General features: G+C 43.1%; 1 protein-coding gene across 2 annotated transcripts in view; it reads right to left on the bottom strand.

Moving 5' to 3' along the window:
• Positions 1–16,046: 16,046 nt before the first annotated feature.
• POLG2 (DNA polymerase gamma 2, accessory subunit) overlaps positions 16,047–17,047 on the bottom strand; it is a 45,445-nt gene continuing 44,444 nt past the window's right edge. Inside the window, exon 9 of one of the 2 annotated variants that reach the window (XR_013991829.1) lies at positions 16,047–16,507. The gene's annotated coding sequence lies outside the window, so the exon portion shown is untranslated. Of the gene's footprint in view, positions 16,525–17,047 lie in introns of both variants that reach the window. The other variant, XR_013991830.1, reaches the window with a different exon arrangement.

A 17,047-nucleotide genomic window follows, 5' to 3' on the forward strand; every position in this document is an offset into this window, starting at 1 on the left:
CAGTAGAACCGTTATTTTAAAGAATCCTAGGAAGCAGGTATTTTAGTTTTTTTTTGTGGCTGTTGTAACAAATTGCCACAAACTTGGTGGCTGAAAACAACAGAAACGTATTCTCTCACAGTTCTGAAAGGCAGAAATACAAAACCAGTACCCTGGACCAAAAACCAAGGCGCTAACAGGGCCACACTCTCTCCAGAGGTTCCAGCGCAGAATCTGTCCCTTGCATCTGCCAGCCTCTGGTAGCTGCTGCCTTGGCTTGTGACTCCATCTCTGTAATATGTGCTCAAGGCCGACATCCTCAAATCTCTGTTTCACTTTCTCATTATTTTCTCTTCTGTGCGTCCAATTTCTCTCTGCTTTTCTCTTTTAAGGACACTTGTGATTGCATGTAGGGCCCGCCCAGATAATCTAGAATAATCATCCCCATCGCAAGACCTCTAAAGTAATCACATGTGCAAAGACTCTTTTTTCCATATACGCTAAAATTCACAGGTTCCAGGATTAGGACCTGGTATCTTTGGGGAACACCATCCGCCCTCCACAGAGGGTATCATGAACCCTGTTACAGATGGGGAAACAGCCAGAACATGAAATAGCAACAAGTTTCATAGTCACATGTGTCTACCTATGCCTGCCTGGCTTGCTCTGGGGCCTCCAGTAACTGGCTTTGTATGGAATCTTCCTGGGCCGGAGACTCAGATCCAACCCCTGCTCCATGCCAGGCCCAGTCTGTGCCCTCTAGGAGGCCCCATAGGGATGAAACAGCAAGGATGCTCTGGGCAGAGGGATGGCTTCTCGAACTCCTAACCAGCACCATGGGAAGCACCAGGAAAGACAAAGGCTTGGCTCTGCCTCAGGTGTTGGGAGGGGACCTATCAACAGATTATTCAACCCATCAGGCAAGCTGAGAGAAGCTCATCCTGCCAGGTATAGAATGAAAGGGGGCCTTCCCTAAGGTGGATAAGGAGATCTACCTCCAGGGCAGAGCCTTCTTGACAACTGAGTCTATCCACTGACTTCTCCTTCCCAGCTTTGATTCATTCACCGATTTTATCAGATCTCCAGAGCCCTCATCCAAGTCCTTCATAAAAATATTCAATAGAAGAATGAGGCTAGAGCCCTATGACACTACCAGAGACTTGCCCCAGGCTGATCTTAATTAAAATCCTTTAGATATAAATGTTTAGCAAGCTACAAATCCACTTCCTCTACCATTGTTCACCCTTCACCTCTCCCTGAGGGTATGAGGATTCCTCATGAGGATGAAATCCAGAAATACTGGCAAACTATACATCCATTAGATGGTGGCTAGTGTTGATACTCTCATAGCAGCAGTCATGATAATGATAAAACAACAACAATAATAATGTTTTGTCCTCATGCTTCTTTTTCTGTCCAAGACGAAGTCAATTTTACTAAAATAAGAGGAAATTCTAATGGATTTATCATAAGTTTAGGGAGAAATTACCCTGCCAGGAACAACTCTTGGTAGGGAGCAGGAGGAATGATTATCGTTTATCTAGAGATCAGCAAAATGAACTTTTGATACAAAAAGTGACTTTGGTTTAAAGTACAGGCAGTTTCTAGCTTATCATCAAGTTTAGATTCAGAAGTTTGTTATTTTAAAGTTGGCTGTTGAGCAAACACTAAGTGTACTCAAAAACAATCCGACAAATGCTGATGAGGTCCTCTGGTCTTATGCACAAGCAGGTTGAAATTTACTGTGATTGGCCTGAGCCTCAAGTCTCTTCATGCTGAACCCCTTTAATTCCAGGGGCAGGTCTGGGCAGTTTCCCTTCCCTGTAAGTGGGCAGCTGCCTGTGTGCAGGGATTACTGTAAGTTCAATGTCTACAACTTAAAAGCATTTTTTTTCCTTTTTTTTTTTTTTTTTAATTAGGGAAGGTGAACAGGACTTTATTGGGGGAACAGTGTGTACTTCCAGGACTTTTTTTCCAAGTCAAGCTGTTGTCCTTTCAGTCTTAGTTGTGGAGGGTGCTGTTCAGCTTCAAGTTGTTGTCCTTTCAGTCTTAGTTGTGGAGGGCGCAGCTCAGCTCCAGGTCCAGTTGCCGTTGCTAGTTGCCGTTGCTAGTTGCAGGGGGCGGAGCCCACCATCCCTTGTGGGACTCGAGGAATCGAACTGGCAACCCTGTGGTTGAGAGCCCACTGGCCCATGTGGGAATCGAACCGGCAGCCTTCGGAGTTAGGAGCACGGTGTTCTAACCGCCTGAGCCACCGGGCCGGCCCTTAAAAGCATTTTTAATTGAGCCTCATTCCCTCTTTCAGGGGACTTCCCAGCAGGAACTTCCCATCGCTCATGTCACCCCATCAGTGCCTGGAGACTCTCGCCTCTTTAAGTGCCAGAGCCGCACTTGGTGGTCCAGGAAAAGGTGGCAGCCATTTCTCCAACCGGTTTTCTTAAGCCTACAGCTTTGGGCTTCAGAAATCCGTCCTTCTCCTAACATCTTAACATTAGAGATTGAGGAAAAGTAGCAGAAAACACAGAAGAAATGGGAATGTTGGCTGACGGCTGCTGTTTACATCATCCCCTCTGGCTTGCCCACTTAGGCATATAGGCTCTGGGAATTTACAAGAGAAAAATACTTTAAAATACTTAAAACATTACCAGTTGAAGTGGTTCTCAGTCCAGGGCGTGTGGGAGTATGCCTCTGTCCATGCCCAACTAGCTTTCATTTCCTATGAAGATCTTGGTGCTATTCCTAGGCTAGACCTCCAAGTGATGGAGGTGGAAGGGGGCAACCTTCGAGTATCTAGCCTGAAACCCAGAAAATGTCCTGAGTTTTACAGAGGGGTCGGGGTGGGGATAGGGAATTCCAAAACCACAGATCACAGGGGCCTTGAGATCCATCCTCTACAAAACTCCAGCAGATAATTTATTAAGTATGTAACAATTTTATGTTGTGTCTAAGCAGCCCCTAAAATTGCCGGGCAGTGATTAGTGAGGATGTGGGGTGGGAATGATTTAGGGTTTTGGAGCACCCAGCAAGCAGAGGCCTGCGTGTTTCCGACTGTGTGAGTGTGTGTGTGTGTGTGTGTATGTATGTATGTATGTATGTATGTATCGTGGTGGGGGCCTTGCCCTCTGCAGGCAAAAAAGTGGATGTGGACAGACACATGTGGATAGAGAAGGGCAACGGGAGGGACCCCTGTGGTGCTAGAACTGTGTCTTGATTGGCGGTGGACACGCAAACCTGCACAGGTGATGAAGAACTCCAGAACTTTACACACAGACGCGACGTGTGCACGTAAAACTGGGGAGATTAAATAAGGCCGATGGGTCGTATCAACATCACTGCCCTGGTCGTGATATTATACTGTAGTTTCACAAAATGTTGCCATTGGGCAAACCTGAGCAAAGTGTACAAGGGACCCCTCTGCATGATTTACTGCACATGCGTGTAAATCTACTATTATCCCAATCAAAATCTCTATTTTCAAAACATGGACGAGTTCCCTGTCCCAGGATTCGAGACCGGGTCGAATGCTCCCTGAGGACAGGGGAGCATGAGGCGGCCCCTCAGCTCACCTGAGGGCTTATGGGGAGTGACACCCCTTGGGTAGTGGAGGATGCTGAGCATTGCACACACGTCCTCCATTTCTGCTGGTCCCACAAACAGACAGAATCAGGAACACCCGGAATGATCTCCCCAAAGAGGCTCATTCTCTCGTACCCAGAGGAAGAGGTGAGCTGAGCTGCTCTGAAGGCATCTGGCAGGATCACCTTGGTCACGGCTATCTTTTTCCTAAGACTACTTAGAACATGGACGAATCCCAGGGTGACAAGGAGCAAACATGCTCCAAATAAAGGGACATTCTAGATGGAAAGCGAACAGGAACATTTTGAGACCTAGGAAAGATATAGGGAAGATCTTGGATGTTCAGGGAGGTAAAGGGGGATTTTTGAACAGTATTCTACAGATACACTGAAATGCCCCAGCTCCTAAATGGAATTTTTCCCTCCCAGATAATTTCACGATCAGTTGCACCAAAACAAATTGTCCTCAGGTGGACCTCTGGAACAGTGAAATGGGTAAATAAATGTGAGGTGTCCTTCGTCCCCTTTTCCTCCCATAGGATGGGGCCGAGCACGCCATCCTTTAAGTCAGCGTACAGAGAAGGTCCCTGAGGTTGGCAGTGCCATGAAGCCAGCATGGAGCCTGCTGGGCCTGGCAGTGTCTCAGGACCTCCTGGCCAAGGAGCTTCCTTCAGTTTCTGGGATCCCCACTCATCACTTGCTCTGTGTCCTCACATTCAGGACCTGGCACAGTATGTGTGATGTCAGGCCCACGGTGCTCTGACCCAGGCACTGGCCTCTAAGGCAGAGCCTGAGATCTGGACCAACCCCAGCAGAGATGGCTCCCCGCAGGCCTCCAGCTGGCAGCACCTGAAATTCCCATGAATGTGGAAGTGACTGATGATGACACACGTGTGTAGTGTACCCTGAATTCCAATCTCCCTTCTGCTGGCATTTCTACTCCATCTGCATCTCTCCTTTCCTGTATCCGCATGTGCCCTCCATCTGCAAACCTTACCCTCCAAGAAGAGATTTCTCTTGGCATTTCCATGAATGGGTGGGCACATGCATCGGAAGGGGGCTCTGCCCTGCCTGTAATCACATCTGCCCTGCCCTCGCAGAAGGCTTTGCCCACACAAAGGCACTTTGAGTTTTCTGCGGCCTAACACACCTGCGACGGCCTATAAGTCCATTTTTAAAACATGGCTAGAGAGAACTGAGCGAAAAGGGAAAGGGGGCCCCAGCTCAGCCCAGGCGGCTGCATTGTTCTCACAAGGGCATTGTTCTCAGACCCCACTGCTTACCCAGAAGGCACAGCCCACGACCCCTGGGGAATCAAATGAGATTGTTTTTCCCAAGCTCGAGCTCTTCAGGTGTGAGCCGCAGTGCTAGGACAACGGTGGTGACTGTGGCATTTCTGCAACAGGAAAGAGGAAGGAACTTCTGATCTGTGTAGCAATGGCATCAACAATGTGCACCCCCAACCAGCTGGCAGCAAAGAGGAAGGGAGTTCGGTTTCCATAGTGATAAATCACCAGGAAGCCAGCGAGGGAGAGTCAGCGAGAGGATTTTTCCCTCCTCTGGTTCTCTGCAAACACATTCCCAACTCCAGAGTTGGTTAGACGCCTGGCGCCTCTCCAGGCTGAGCCTCCAGAACCAGAGGTAGAGGAAGAGAGAGGAGGCCTCTGCCAGATGGAAAGACTGAAAAGCCCCGGCCACTGAGAACGGAAGGGAAGGGGTTTCGGCTCCTCTTACAGGTATCCATCAGGCACAGGTGCTTGGGCCACCTGGCTTGCCCAGCACTGTGTCACACTTGAGTGGCGATGTGCTCATTAAAAGCTCGTCAATGTATACCACCTCCATTATTCCATTTCATTATCTTACATTATGCCCTACACGATACTGTGTTCTATTAATATAAGCCCCACAGCATAATCGTTAAGTATTGTTAGCCCTTCTCACAACAGAATAGGCCTGGTGAGGGAGAATGATGGGCCAGAGACAACTTACGAAGTTGAGACAGCTGCAAGCAGCTCCTGAAGGTTTTCAGGGCTCTCATCTGAGACTCTGTCTCTTGCCAAAATCAGACTTTTTTCCCCAAGAAAAATTCCAGAATTAAAAAAAAAAAAAATGCTCTGAAATGTCATTTGTCCCAAGTCTTGTTGGTCACTCTTCATCATGCTACTTTCTCTTTCCTCTTACCTTTTCATATGCTGTTCCCTTTGCTTAGAATGCTGTGCCCTGATTTCTTGGTCAGTTAACTCCTAGTGGGAGAGGCTTGGCCCCTCCTTCCCAGTGGCTCAGACACTTTGCTTTCTGGGCTTCCACATAACTTACCACACCATATTGTGAGGCAGCACAGAGTAGTGGCAAGAAAAGACTCTTCTAGGCCCAGACTAGCTGTGTGACCTTGGGGGACTTACTTAACCTCTCTGAGCCTCCTCTTTCTCATAGGCAAGATGAGGAAAATGATAGTATCTGCTTATAGCCTTTGTGAGGATTATTTGTTAACACACGTAAAGCACTTAGAAAACGCTAACACACGGTTAAAGCTCAGGAAACATTAGCCACTAAAGAGTTAACTTTCTTAAAGCAGGGGCCATCTTTCAAGCGTATCCTCAGATTGAGATGCTTCAGGCCTCAGTGGGTATTCAGCAATAAATGTCAAATGAACTCTGAATTCATGGAAGGCTGTTTTCCCGCTACCGTTTATGCAACAGACATGGTATTAGGCACCTTGACATTTCATTGAGTTTAGTCACTCCAACACTGGGCCCGGGTAGCCAAGAACCAGCATTTTGCCAGTGTAGCATGCAGAATCCTTGAATGGGTCTTTCTGATGGCCTGAGAACCCTCCCAACCTCCTGCCCTGCCCTGGCTGGGCCTGGAAAGGTCCCCACTCTCTGGGCCAGGCCAAGAGGCTCTCAGCCTTACCACAGCTGTGTTACCCACATGGTCTATTAACACCAAGAGACTGAAATAATCCACATATCTGCAACCCGAGGCCATTCAGGTAGCCAGTCCCCTCTGTGGTTTCACTTGAAAACATGAAGCCAAGCTCTTCATGCAAATACTTTGCTTTTAAACTTAGTTGTAGAACAGCTGAGTCGCTCCACTTAAAAATAAACTTCAACTCTATAGAGACAGAATTCAGACCCATGGTTGCCTGGGGCTTGAGGAGGAATCAGGGATTGACAGCAAACGAGCAAGAAGGAACTTTTGGAGTGATGAAAACGTTCTAAAACCAGATTACGGTGATTGCTGCACAACTCTATGTAGTTTAGAAATATAGAGTTCTGAAATTTAGCAAATAAAACACAAGACATTCAGTTAAATATAAATTTCAGGTAAGCAACAAACAATATTTTTTTTTGTAAGCATGCCCCAGATAATGCATGGGACATACTTAACACTAAAAAAGTATTTGTTGTTTATTTGAAATTCAATTTTAACTGGGCATCCTATGTTTTATTGGCTAGCCTAACTAAAAGTAATTGAAGTATGCACTTAAAATGGGCAAATTTTATGGTGTGTGAATTATACTTCACTGTTAAATTTAGCACAGCACCTACAATAATATCGTTTATTAAGAAAACGCACAGCTTTTCCTTCTGTGTACTCTCTCCACTCCCTTCCCACTCTCACCCCTGGCGAAATACAACTATAAAAACCATGCCACTAGCCAGGAACCTATAAAAGTCACTAGTGTAAGAAATCTATAAACAGTCACCATAGCTTTGATTTCCTGGAGTTTGGGGCCTGCAGAGGGTAAGACCCCCACCACGATAGATACATACATACATACACACACACACACACACATACACACACAGTCGGAAACACGCAGGCCTCTGCTTGCTGGGTGCTCCGAAACCCTAAATCATTCCACCCCACACCCTCACTAATCACTGCCGGGCAATTCAACTCTCATCAGCTGGGTGGCCACAGAATGCCCTGCCCTGCACAGGCTGTGCAGGCGGGCTACAAAAATAAGTATGACACTTCCCTGCCCAGTCAGTACACACCCACCCACCAACACACTAACAGCATTAAAAACAGAGAAAAATTACTCTTCTCTCTCTGGTATGGGGGAGAAAGTTTTCCTTGTCCTCCAAGAAAACAAATTTTCCTGTTATCCGTGGGGTTTGCCTATCGAACTGCATTTTGCAATCAATAGGAGAATGTTACCTTTTTAGAATTAGCATAGTTGCACTTGACCGTAGTAAATACAGTTGACTCTTGAATAACAAGGGTTAGAACTGCACGGGTCCACGTATAGGCGGATCCCCCCCCCCCAATAAATACAGTCAGCCCTTTGTATCCTTGGGTTTCCCATCCGCAGAGTCAACCAACTGAGGAACAAAAACAGTATTTTCTCATTCCCAACCGCAGATTCCCAACTGTGGATAAAACTACTGTTTCCAATCTGTGGTTGGTTGGATCTCCAGATGCAAAGTGCCGACTGTAGAATCCAAAGTTATTCGCTGATTTCCGACTGTGCAGGGGTCGTTGCCCCTAAATCCTGAGTTTTTCATGGGTCACCTGTACAAAGAAAGCCGCTTGCTGGTAGGTCTGGCTCTAAGCAATCCAGGTACCAAATTCTAACCAACCGTCAAAATTATGATAATCTGTTCTTTAAATTCACCCCACCTGAGGTCTGCAAACTGATTTTTGTCTTGAATCAAAAGGGACTCATCAACATTCCACTCCTTGCTCTTTACTTCTGTGGGACCATTTCGGTACCAGAGGATTTTACAAAAAATGACCCCAAATACTGGATGCTTCAGGGACAGTTTGTAAGCCTATAAACCTAAGAATCCTGTTACTTAGCTTACCACCTATATAAACAGAGCGAGTGGGCATTCCAAGCATGGAAGAGAAGCACTCCTATGTATGGTCAGCCCAAAGGTAAACCTAGAGCAACCGTGCCCACTTGGGACTTCTCAGGGTAAGTGGTGGGAAGATCAATGAAAAGAGTCCAAGTGGCTGCCTGTAGATGAGGCCGCTGACGCTGAATAAAATGCTGATAATTGTAACTGGTATTTATTGTAGTGCGCTAAAGCGATTTCTATGCTCTTATGGCTCAGTCCTCTGATGTCCATACAGCTAGAAGAACTCACCCACAACACCACAGCTTGTCAGGGGCCCACCCCAGGGCCCTTGCTCTTACCACCCAGTTCAAGTTCCTCTCATTTTTAGCTGAAGTTATAGCAAGATATACCTAGCAAGATTGTTCCTTTGTCCGTTAGGAACTGTAATCAAATGTATACAAACATAAATACAAACTAGAAAAATCATTAACTACTTAGTAAATGCCATTTTGGATAAAAAAAATCTTCCCAATGAGATTTATGAAATAAAAATAATGGAGATGATAGTGAAAAAGGAAAGAATCCCAGTCTGCTCAGCAAAATTCTAAAGTAGCAGACAGCATTTTTCACTTCTGATAATCAGGATATCAGCAGTGAATTTTCACAGTACTGAAGGAAAGTAATTTGTTCCCAGGTGCCAGTATTTACATCCATTTGACAGCATTTTTATCTTATGACTAAATTCCTTTAATAAGCCCTTCATTTCATTTACCCCCATTGGCTTGAAATAGTAGGGTATTTCTGAAAGGAGCTTTAACTTTTTTTTCCAAGTGACTTAAAATCAAGAAAAGCAAGCAAAACCAAAAACAAGTCATTACAGTCAGAAACGATTAATGGGCTGTTGGTTTCCTTCCCAGGCCCATTTGAAACTACAGAAATTTGACAATGGCGCCATCTAATGGAAAATTAGAAGGTTAAACAAAAAAAATCATTTCCTCTACTTTCAGATTTGTTTTATCAACAGCAGCTTCTCCTAAACAGCTCTCAGCTTTTTTCTCAGCTTTGGACACCCACATTGTTCACATAACTTTTAAGTTGTTTATTGCAGAAACATGCCATTGATGTTAAAAAGTATATACAATACATAATATAAAAATGGCATGTAAAAAAGTATTTGAAATAAAACTTCCCTATTTCTTTCTGCAGACATAGCATTCTATGAATATACAAATAAAATAATAAATGAACAAATACATAAATACCAATATGTGTAGATATGCATACATATACTATTATAAATAAATGGTATATATGTTATATATTTTCTGCAGTCTGTTTTTTTGCCTATCCATGAATATATTTCCACTTAAATACATAGAGACCTACCTACCTCATTTAAAAAGAAAATGGCCCAGGGTGGCCTGATGGCTCAGTTGGTTAGAGCGCGGGGCTGTAAGCAACAGGGTTGCTGGTTTGGTTCCCATATGGGCCAGTGAGCTGCGCCTTCTACAACTATTGTGTTTCCTCGAAAATAAGACCTAGCTGGACAATCAGCTCTAAGGCATCTTTTGGAGCAAAAATTAATATAAGACCTGGTATTATATTGTATTATGTTATATTATAAAGACTTATATTATGTTATATAAGTCTTTATATTATATCATATCATATTATTATAAGACCCGGTCGTACAGTGAATAAGACTGTTTTTGCTCCAAAAGATGCATTAGAGCTGATTGTCTAGCTAGGTCTTATTTTTGGGGAAACACAGCAGATTGAAGACAACGAGCTGCCACTGATCTGGAGGGGCAGCTGGATGGCTCAGTAGGTTAGAGCACGAGCTCTCAACAAGTTTGCTGGTTCAATTCCCGCAACCTGTGCCCCCTGCAACTAAAAATTGAAAATGGCGACTGGACTTGGAGCTGAGCTGCGCCCTCCTCAACTAGATTGAAGAACAATTATTTGAAGTTGATAGGCTCTAGAGAAACACACTGTTCCCCAATATCCCCCAATAAAATTTATTAAAAAATAAAACAACAACCAAAAAAATGGCACCAAAATACCTCATAGTGTATGGGATTTCCTTTCAGGGCATTAAAAATGTTCTAAAATTAGATTTTGGTAATGGTTACACAGCTTTGTGAATATACTAAAAAACACTGAAAATACTTTAAATCTTATGGTATGTGAATTATATTTCAATAAAGCTGTTTAATAAAAGAACAAATGTCAAAAAAAAAAACCCATTCTAAGGAACTCCTATAATTTACATAACTATTATAGTTCCCAGTCCATGGACATTTTGGTGTTTGCAGTTCTTCATGATCACAAGCGAAACTGCACGGATGCCCCATGCCTATCTTTGTACCCGTGTAGATCTACAAAGAAGATTCCAGGGCTACACAACACAGCTCTGGAGGGGAATGAAAGAATTGCAATGTTAGCTAGGGTGGTAGAAGCCACCTCAACTCTCTTCCAAGAATATAAAGGCTATAATATGTGCTAGAGTAAATGTTCTGTTTGCAGGTGGGCCCTTGTTCCCTCAGTGATCATGGATAGAGGAGCGGGGGGAGGTGGTTTCGTCCTCTAATGACAATTTACCATAGCTGCGTATGGCTAGGCATGCTGGTGAGTACCCCAAATCTGCCTCTGTCAGCTGAGGACTTAGGTCTGTTCCTGAATGGTTTTTTGATCTGTGAAATAGAACAACTCCCAGCATTATTATGAGGATGGAATGAGCTGGCCCATCTGAGGGGCTGACCCTTGGCCAGGAGGTCCTCAGTAAGTGCTACATCCTTCCCTTTGGTCCTTGAAAGACTCAAAGTGAGGGTGCAGCAAACTCAGAGAGGCAGGAAAAACCCTGGTGAATCCATTCACATGGTATAGTTTCTGAGTGGTGACCCCTACAATTGGGGAGTCACCAGCCCCATCCAGGCGTGAACACAAAAGCTCACTATTCACAACTATAGAAAGATGGAGCAAGTCCCAAGAAGAATCGGGAGAAGGAGGGCAAAGCTGGCAGCTGGGCTGTGAACTGACCCCATCTTCCTAGAATCCTCAGCAGCCCCTTCTGAGAGGGGGAAGGGAGTCGGTTGACATCACTCTGGGGCTCAGGGATGCAGCCTCCTCCTTGGCAGCACCCCAGGCCATCCTGGATACAGGAAAACTGGAGGACAAGGGGACATATAGCCAGAGCCCTTGTCAGTCCTTATGAAGAATCACAGAGCCACCTTCTAAGGACACCAGTATGACTTCATGTTAACTAATTACATCTGCAAAGACCTCGTTTCCAAATAAGCTCACATTCTAAGCCTCTGGGTGGATATGAAGTTTGCGGGGCACTAATCAACCAGGTACGGAACCTGTGGAAACAAATAAGAAATGAGATGAACAGTGAATTGCAGGTCATGTTCTGTTATAGTGCCCAAATCAGAACAGCCCAGAACATCTTTTTATACTGTACAAGAAATAGTACAGAATAAATGATTTCTAAACAGGTTATTATAACAAAAAATAGGAACAGTACTCAGAAGCTGTATTGTGCATAAATGAGGCTCAGAAGTTGTCACATGAAAAGTTGAAAACACCAAATATGTTTAATCAAAATGGTAATTGTATTCTGGCAAAGCTCATTGCTCTAATAAATTCTACAAATTCTACAATCTCAGTGAGCAAAATAATGAAAATAGTACCTTAAGCCTGTTTCACACATGTATTTGAAATAAAAATCCAGTACATTTTCAAATCAAGACTGTATCTATAAGATGGACCTAAAGGATATTATGCTAAGTGAAATAAATCAGACTGGGAAATACCGTACGATCTCACTTATGTGTGGAATCTAAAGAACTGAATAAATGGTCAAACAAAACAGAAATAGATCAGAGATACAGAGAACAAACTGATGGTTGCTAGATGGGAGGGAAAAAGGTGAAGGGATTAGGAAGAACAAATTCATAATTACAAAATAGTCACTGGAATGTGAAATACAGTATGGGGAATGTAATCAATAATATTATAAAAGCTATGTATGGTGTCAGATGAGTTCTAGACTTATCAGGGATTCACTTCATATATTACGTAAATGTCTAACCACTGCACTCTACACCTGAAACTAATATAAAATGATATCGAATGTCAACTATATATATATATATATATATATATATACATATATATATATGTATATAAAGTACAGCATAGGGAATATAGTCAATGGTACTGTAATAGCTATGCACAATGTCAGAGGGGTAGTAAATTTGGTGGGGTTATCAGTTTGTGAGGTGTGTAAATGTCTATTCACTATGTTGTTTCATACACCTGAAACTCATTTAAAAAACTGTATCTATAAAGCATTGAGACTATTCATGAAATGTTATCAGAATTTTTAACACAACCTGATGTATAGTTATAAATAATTATTTTTAGACATGAAATTAATAAAATTTCAAAAAAGAATAAAAAAGCATTTGGTGTACCATTGTGACCTAAATTAATGACCCTACTTGTTATAAAACATAACTATTCAAATAAAACAAATTTTGGAAAATTTGTAAGTCAAGGCGATAAAATTTCCATCACTTTCCCCAAAATTTCAGTTATTTCCATAACATGTATTTAAAACTTACATAAAACGTACAATTCAAGACTTTGAAAATACCTTATTGGTTTTTGTTCATCTCTTAAAGGTGAAGGAACATTGGAAATATTACATCTGAATTTTATTGTCATTGCTTGAGAAATATGGTTTCAATGATGTTTCATGAAAATGTTACTGGATTTTGTACAGAGTAGGAGTACTAGAGGAGAATAAAGAAGAAATCTAGGAAATCTGGACTTTCAGACAAGATTTTAGAAACTGTTTCTAGACCCTTTAATTTGGTGGTGGGTGAGTGCTGTTGGGTAGGCCCAGCTCCCCTCCTCCAGACTGGGCTGAGTGAGTCATCGTCTCTGCAGGACAGCTTGTCCCGAGGAGCCTGGGTAGTTCTGTGCAAATCCCACACACCACCTCCCACCCCAAGCCCATGACCAATGACTTAGTGGTGACAGGGGAGAGTAAAAGGCAGCTCCCTTGCCACAAGATGGATCAGGCCTCAGGGTACAACTCACACTCCAGCTATCCCCATGGAAGCAGGCAGTGTGGGTTGACTTCAGTGGAACCCGTACACTTAGTTTCTTCCCTGTCCTGTTCTACTTGCCAGTCCCCTTTCCTTCTCCTTCCATCACTCCCTCAATAAGTCACATACCTGAGAATCCCATCTCAGGATCCTGTCCTCAGGCCAGTGGTGTCCAACTCCCCATCTCTGGGGGATGTAATTAAATGTGAATCATGTCAGTCACAATATTTTCCTGATAAATTTTTTTATTTACCATCTTTCATCAAATAAACATCAGAGAGAAGCAGTAATATGAGGTTGGACAATGAAGTTCACGAACTCATCCTACTAAAAGTGCTACATACCTCATTGCTGAATATCACTATGGTCACCTTCGAAGGACTCCCCTTGGGAAGCTGTGCACCAACGCCAGTGCCCAGTCCATGCTTCAAAGCAATTTTGGATCTTTTTCTGGAATGGCCATCAGAGCTGTCATCGTTTTACCCTTGATGTCCTGAATGTCATCAAAATGTCTTCCTTTCAAGATTTCCTTTATCTTTGGGTAAAGAAAGAAGTCATTGGGGTCAGATCAGGTGAGTAGGGAGGGTGTTCCAATACAGTGATTTGTTTACTGGCTGAAAACTCCCTCACAGACAGTGCCGTGTGGGCTGGTGCATTGTCGTGACGCAAGAGCCATGAATTGGCAAAAAGTTCAGGTCGTCTAACTTTTTCACGCAGCCTTTTCAGCACTTCCAAATAGTAAACTTGGTTAACTGTTTGTCCAGTTGGTACAAATTCATTATGAATAATCCCTCTGATATAAAAAAAGGGATAATGTTTAGTTCAATAAAAAGAAAATTTAGCAACATCTTTGCAACAAGTTTGCGAACTTAATTGTCAGACCTCGTATATCTCAAGATTTGGGGATCAAGATATGAAAACTGGGAGGCTACGGGACCTTATGAGGAGCTTGTAGTCCTGCAGTGGCACAGAGTTTGGAAACAATGAAGTCTTGCATGTTTATTTTAATGGAAATAGTACAATATTTGGAAAATGAAACATTTTAGGGAGCTTTATCCCGAAGTAGTGATATTCTAACAGAAATTTTAATACTTTTAGATTTACAAGATTAATTTGATGAAAGAAAAAGAAGTGGGAGATACTATAAAAATGAAGAAATGTGGCATGCCACTTGTAACAAAACCAAATAAAGTATCAATTCTATGAGAAAAAAACATAATATTTTAAAATAAATCACCGTGGGAAAATGCATTTGTTACTTGAGGGCAAAAATAAATGTTACTTGAGGGTGAAAATAAATGAATTCTAGAGTCATTTAAATGTATTGAATCCTGACACTTTACCAAATGGTATCTCTAAAGTTCTGTGGAAGGATAAATAAAAACTAAAGCAATGAATTAAGTGATTTCTGTGATTTACAAGTATAATAGAAATATTGGATGTAGAAAATTTGCAAACAGGGTTATAAATTTTGTCATTGTTATTGTCCATCAGGGGCTGAGAATTTGAAACCATGAACAACATCAGTGACATAAAGAGAAATCTTCTTTTTATTGAACTAAACATTATCCAGTGGCTACCAATTTCAAGGAATTCATTGGAAAAATGTCAAATCATCCCAGACAGTGGAACCCTGTCTCAAAAGACCACACCAACCATTTCTAAACATCAACAAAATTTTGAAAATTATGAGAATGAGTCAACAAGTAATTTGCAGGAAAGTTCATGTCACTTGTTAAGTAGCTTTGTAATATAGCTTAGGTTATTTAGAGATAAAGCAGGGGAGGTGATGGGATATATTTTAAATTTTTGATCCATGCATTGAGTTACATATTCACATAACTGCATTGGGTGCTCAATAATTTTAATAATACCCTTGCACACCTCATAGAGGTTTTGTAAGCATTAAATGAGATCATCAGCATAAAGCTCTTAGACAACAGAAAGGAATATATTCATTTTACTGTTTGTAAGACTGTATCTATTGTTACCTATCTTATCAACATGATGAATTACTGTGGACCATGACAAAGTGGATTTGGAGCCTCAATGAATGTGCCACGTCCTATAGATGAACTTTTTCTTTTTCCATTTGAGATGTCACTTCTGATTTATTGTGGAAACTTTGACAAATTGCGTTCCTTTTCCGGGGGCCCCATGAAAGTGCTCCTCCTAGCAACATTTACTAACAGCTGTAAGTAGTACTTCCTCTGTTTCCTCTGCTGTCTTTGAGTCAAAGCTGTGGTCTGTAAGCTTCTTACCCCATCAGGAAGTTCCACACATGACAGCTTTTCTAAAAGGCCCTCAGTACTCACAGGATTGATGGCTGTCGGGGACCCAGCTCCATCCTCTGCCCAGGCAAGGATGGATGAGATACTGGCGGGTAAAGTGTCAAAAACAAAACCTCCAAAACCTCCAATTCCCTTTAGTAGAAACTCTGGCATTCCTAGGGTCATCCCACTAGAGATCCAGCTTGTGGGGCTCTTTCCCTCCCTCCTCTTTCGTGAAAGAAATTCCACCAATATCACACTATGAAAATCACCATCAGTCACTGAGTGCCATCTTTTTTTTTTTTTAATTTTATTGGGGAAGGGGAACAGGACTTTTCATTGGGAACAGTGTGTACTTCCAGGACTTTATTTCCAAGTCAAGTTGTTGTCCTTTCAATCTTAGTTGTGGAGGGCGCAGCTCAGCTTCAGGTCCCGTTACCGTTTTTAGTTGCAGGGGGCACAGCCCACCATCCCTTGTGGGAGTCGAGGAATCAAACTGGCAACCTTGTGGTTGAGAGCCCACGCTCCAGCCAACTGAGCCATCCGGGAGCTCAGCAGCAGCTCAGCTCAAGGTGCCTTGTTCAATCTTCGTTGCAGGGTGTGCTGCCCACCATCCCTTGCAGGACTCGAGGAGTTGAACCGGCAACCTTGTGGTTGAGAGCCCACTGGCCCATGTGGGAATCGAATCGGTAGCCTTCGGAGTTAGGAGCACGGAGTTCCAACCGCCTGAGCCACCGGGCCAGCCCGAGTGCCATCTTTTTTAGAAGAGTAGGTACCTGAGAAGTAACTTTTACTGTCAGAAGAGAATAAAGGTCTTTTGTGAACTGAGAGCTAAATAAGATGATTTGTTTCCAGACAATAGTGGCCAGGCAGGGAAGAAATGGGGGTGACAGCAGCAGGCCCTGTCTCTACTCAGATTCCCAGTGGCGGCTACCTATGGGACTGGGAATGACTGACCACCACAGGCTGGGGCCTGGAGAGCCTGAGCAAGGAGCACCTGGGTGAGCTGATACTGAAGGTTGGATGATGTCCTGAAAGAACCCATACCTGGGCAGAGACCTGGCTTCCCCACAGAAGGGGCGCGTGTTGACAGGAATATGCAAGACCTACAGGGCCAAGGCAACAAGAATCAGTAACCCAAGTGGCCCAGTCACAGCTCCATTTTGGGTAAACTCTCAGTATTCCCTACTTTTCACTTCAGACTGGTGACACCAGAATATGTGATTTTACTGCTGTGTATACTTCACAGAGCCAGGAGAATTCTGGATCAGGTAGAAGTAAACCACAGTGCATTGGCATGTAACTTAGAGACTCTG

The sequence above is a fragment of the Rhinolophus hipposideros genome (genome assembly GCF_964194185.1).
Source record: "Rhinolophus hipposideros genome assembly, chromosome: 20".
NCBI lineage: Eukaryota > Metazoa > Chordata > Mammalia > Chiroptera > Rhinolophidae > Rhinolophus > Rhinolophus hipposideros.